Raw genomic sequence first — 4,560 nt, 5'->3', positions numbered from 1 at the left:
TCATGTAGTCTTCGCATCATCGTTGATAGAGATCTTTCATCTTTGACGAGAGGCTTCCCGTAATGGTATTTGTGTTCGTCCACCTCCATGATTTTATAATGTACATCGTCGGGAAGGTAATCTCCAAGATTGCTATAACCGGGCACCATACTCGGATCATTAGCGATGATGTCTTTTGACACCTTGAGCGGGGGGGCACGATTGGTTCGCTTGTTCGCCGAGCTGGGCAATTTTTTCCCAGCTCGTCGTTCTTTCATCCTTTTATCACTGACAGTACTTCCCGACCGCTCCGCTTCGGCATATGTCTTTGCAAGAACGCGCTCATAGTTGCCTCTCGGCGGAGACTTTGGTGGTTTTGTCAAGGCAGCCAAAGTGCGCTTTGCTTTCACCGGATCTACCTTCTCCTCCGGAGGTGGATGTTTCTTTGCTTTCACCCCTTCAAAGAAGTTCTTCACTTCGGCTCGCACGATCTTCGTGTTCTCCTCCTCGGTCCTCTCGTATGGTAACTTCTCTAGAGTCTTCAGAGAATGACCGAATCTGTATTGCCTCCCGCCTCTGGCAGCTGTACTGGTAGACGCCGGCAGAGCAGACGGAGCGGCTGCGACTGTCTTCTTTCCTTGCTTACGAGGCGGAGGAGAAGGACTACGACGCGCCGGAGCAGCCGCAGCGGCGGCGGGTCTCTTCCGCCCTTGCTGACGAGGCGGAGAAGGAGGAGGCTGGCTGCTCTGGCGCACCGGCGCTGGCGGAGAAGGAGGCGGAGTGCCGCCACGCGCCGGAGAAGGAGGCTGAGTGCCCTGATCACTCGCCGGAGGAGGAGGTGGAGGAGGAGGCGGAGGAGGAGGCGGAGTGCCCTTACTCACCGGAGCCGGCCAGTTCGGAAGCTTGATGAGCTCCTTCCGCCATAGGCACGGAGTCTTCAGAGCTAAACCCAGCCGGGTCTCCCCTTCACCGGTAGGGTGGTCAAGCTGGAGGTCCTCAAATCCCTCCGTTATTTCATCCACCATCACCCTAGCATATCCTTCTGGAATCGGCCGGCAGTGGTAGGTTGCGCCGGGTTCAGGAGGTAAAACAGAGCCAACAGCCGCCTTGACTTTGAAGTTCTGCCATTCTGCCATAAGGTGGCAATGTTGAGACTCCGTGATAGCATCCACGGGGTAGCTATCACGAGCCGCATGCTCCAGCTGAAGCTGCTCGGTGGAAGCCACGCTGCTTCTCCGCTGAGATGGCGGTGTAGCTTCGGGGGCAGTTTCGGCATCTCGATTGCCGTCTCGTTCCTCTAGCGCTTGAACCCTTTCATGCAGCTTCTAAATTTGGATCTGCTCCACTTTTTTCCTCCTCTCCTGGGTTTTGTAACCGCCCGCGTCCGGAAAACCAGCCTTCCACGGAACGGAGCCTGGCGTGCCTCGTGTCCGTCCAGGGTGCTCAGGATTCCCGAGGGCCATTGTGAGCTCGTCGTTCTCTCTGTCTGGAACGAACGTCCCTTGCTGCGCTGCATCGATATAGTGCTTCAGCTTCTTGACGGGTATTGCAAGTTGCTCGTCCATCCAACGACACCTCCCTGATACAGGGTCCAAGGTTCCGCCAGCCCCGAAGAACCAAGTCCAGCAACGGTCTGGCCAGTTCATTGTCTCTGGTTCGATCCCTTTATCAAGCAGATCCCTCTCAGACTTGGCCCACTTAGGCCGGGCTTTGAGGTAGCCACCTGACCCCGTGCGATGGTGAAGCTTCTTCTTCGCAGCATTCTTCTTGTTTGTCGCTGACATCTTCTTACTCTTTTCCGATGTCTTGTGGGCCACAAATGCGGGCCAGTGATCTCTGATCTTCTCATACCGGCCGATGAATTCTGGTGTCTCTTCTTTGTCGACAAACGTTTTCAGCTCATTCTTCTACCTCCTGAATAGGTCTGCCATCTTCTTAAGAGCATGAGACTTGATTAATTGCTCTATAACTGGCTTCTTCGGATCCTCCTCTGGCGGTAGGGTGAAATTTGCCTTCAGCTCAGTCCAAAGATCATCTTTCTGCATATCATTGACATAAGACACCTCAGGGTCTTCCTTCTTAGGCTTATACCATTGGTGGATGCTGATCGGGATCTTGTCCCTAACTAAAACCCCGCACTGAGCAGCAAAAGCATCCTTTGTCCGGAGGGGTTCAATCGGTTGGCCGTCGCACGCGATTGCTGTGATCTCAAACCTTTCATCCGAGCGCAACTTTCTCTTCGGGCCTCGTCTCTTTACCGAAGTTGTGCTCGATCCGGAGGGCTAGAAAAAAGAAGAAAGACGAGTGTTAATTAATATGTGTACATACCAAAACAATGAATGCATCAATTAGCTAGTCAGCACAGGCTTAACTAATATATTTACCTGGCCGGACTCTGTTCGGTCATCGGAGCCGTCACCATGGGCTCCTTCTTGCACCAGCATTGGGTCACCGGAGCCATCATAATCATGTCTTTCCTCCTCCACTCTTCGATCACCGTAGCCTGCTTCTTCACCCTGTTCTTCCAGACCATCATTGTCATTAAGATACGACAAGATATCACCTCCGGCTAAGATTATGTCCCCCAACACCTCTTCTGCTTGCTCATCTCGTCCGTGCTCCATTGTTTCTGCAAATATTACAACATGGCAATTATTACACAAACATGACAGCAGGTGGATATATTAGTGCAAACGTAGACCTAGCTTATTCCGGGTTTGGGGTGGCCTAGGCAACGCTTCAAGGGTAGGGGCGCGGCGGGAGGGGGTAGGAGACCGACATCGTTTTTCTCTAGGGTTTGGGTGTCCTCGAGAGTTTTGGTCGAGCGAGAGGGCCGGGGGGTGCTCCCGTGGTATAAGTTATCACGGTCGAGAGGGGGTATACATATCGACCGTCCATCATGTCGAAGTTATCTGGGAGGGAGTTATATATATCGACAACGACGACATACATACACGGGAAAATAATGTTATCGGGGAGGGGGTATATCGACCCCCCCCCTACGTGTTGAAGTTATCGGGAGGGGGTTATATGGACAATGAAGACATACATACACAGGAAAATAATGTTATCGAGGAGGGGGTATATCGACCCCCCCTCGTGTTGAAGTTATCCCCCCTCGTGTTGAAGTTCTCGGGAGGGGGTAACATCGACAACGATGACATACATACACGGGAAAATAATGTTATCGGGGAGGGGGTATATCGACCCCCCCCCCACGTGTTGAAGTTATCAGGAGGGGGTTATATCGACAACGACGACATATATACACGGGAAAATAATGTTATCGGGGAGGGGGTATATCGACCCCCCCCCTCGTGTTGAAGTTATCCCCCCTCGTGTTGAAGTTATCGGGAGGGGTATATATCGACGACGACAGACCCGATAAAACATAAGAAAATGAAGAAGAAATAAAAAGAGGAGAAGAAGAAAGGAATAGAGGAGAGGATTGAAGAAAAAAAAGAAGAAAAAAAAGAGGAGAAGAAGAAAGGAATAGAGGAGAAGAAGAAAATTTTTCTATTTTTTCTTCTTCTCCTCTATTCCTTTCTTCTTCTCCTCTTCTTTTTCTTCTTTTTTCCTCTTCTTATTTACTTCTCCTCTTCTTCCTCTCCTCTTCTTCTTTCTTTCCTCTTCTTATTTTCTTCTTTCCTATCCTTCTTTTTCTTCTTCTTCCCTTCCTAGCTAGATATATAAAACTTTTCTAAAATTGTAACTTTTGCATATATAAAACTTTTCCATGGATCATCATTTCTCATATATATCGAATATATATCCATTGTCATATATAAAAACTTTCTATATATGAACAAAAAAACATTTTTGACATATATATTCATACATTTTGAACATCTACATACATACAATTTTTTTTTGTTCACATATACATTATAGCCACATACACATATACATCACATATGAACAAAAAAATTAAACTAATAAAAATAAAAAAACATATAGCCACATATGAACAAAAACATATAGCCACATACACATATACATTATATATATATATGATCAAAAAACAATTAAACTAATAAAAAAACAGAGCCGGGGCGGCGGCTCTCACAGCGGGGGCGGCTAGGACGATGGCGACGGCGGGGGCGGCGAGCACGCGCGGGCTGGGCAGGGGGCTCGGGGCGCCGAGGCGGCGCGCGCGAGCAGGGGAGCACGAGGCGGGGGGGCGCGTGGGGGCAGGGTGACGACGACGAGCACCGGGCGGTGACCCGTCGAGGCAAGGGCGCGGGCGACGGTGACGAGGAGCGGGCGGCGACGGCGAGCACGGGCAGCCTGGCGGCGTCGAGGGCAACTGGCGAGGGATCTGAAAATTTCCCAAGTGTTGGCTTATATAGGCACACCTTTGGTCCCGGTTGGTGGCACCAACCGGGACCAATGCCACCCTTTAGTCCCGCTTCGTGCCACCAACCGGGACCAAAGGTCCCTTTTCAGCAGCGCAAAGGGCGGGAAGCGGCGGCCTTTGGTCCCGGTTGGTGGCACCAACCGGGACTAAAGGGGGGGCATTGGTCCCGGTTGGTGCCACCAACCGGGACCAAAGGCCTTGCGCTGCCCGCGGCCAAAAGTTTA

This window comes from Aegilops tauschii, chromosome 3, assembly GCF_002575655.3.
Source record: "Aegilops tauschii subsp. strangulata cultivar AL8/78 chromosome 3, Aet v6.0, whole genome shotgun sequence".
NCBI classification, from domain to species: domain Eukaryota; kingdom Viridiplantae; phylum Streptophyta; class Magnoliopsida; order Poales; family Poaceae; genus Aegilops; species Aegilops tauschii.
Note: the sequence above shows the minus strand (reverse complement) of the source record.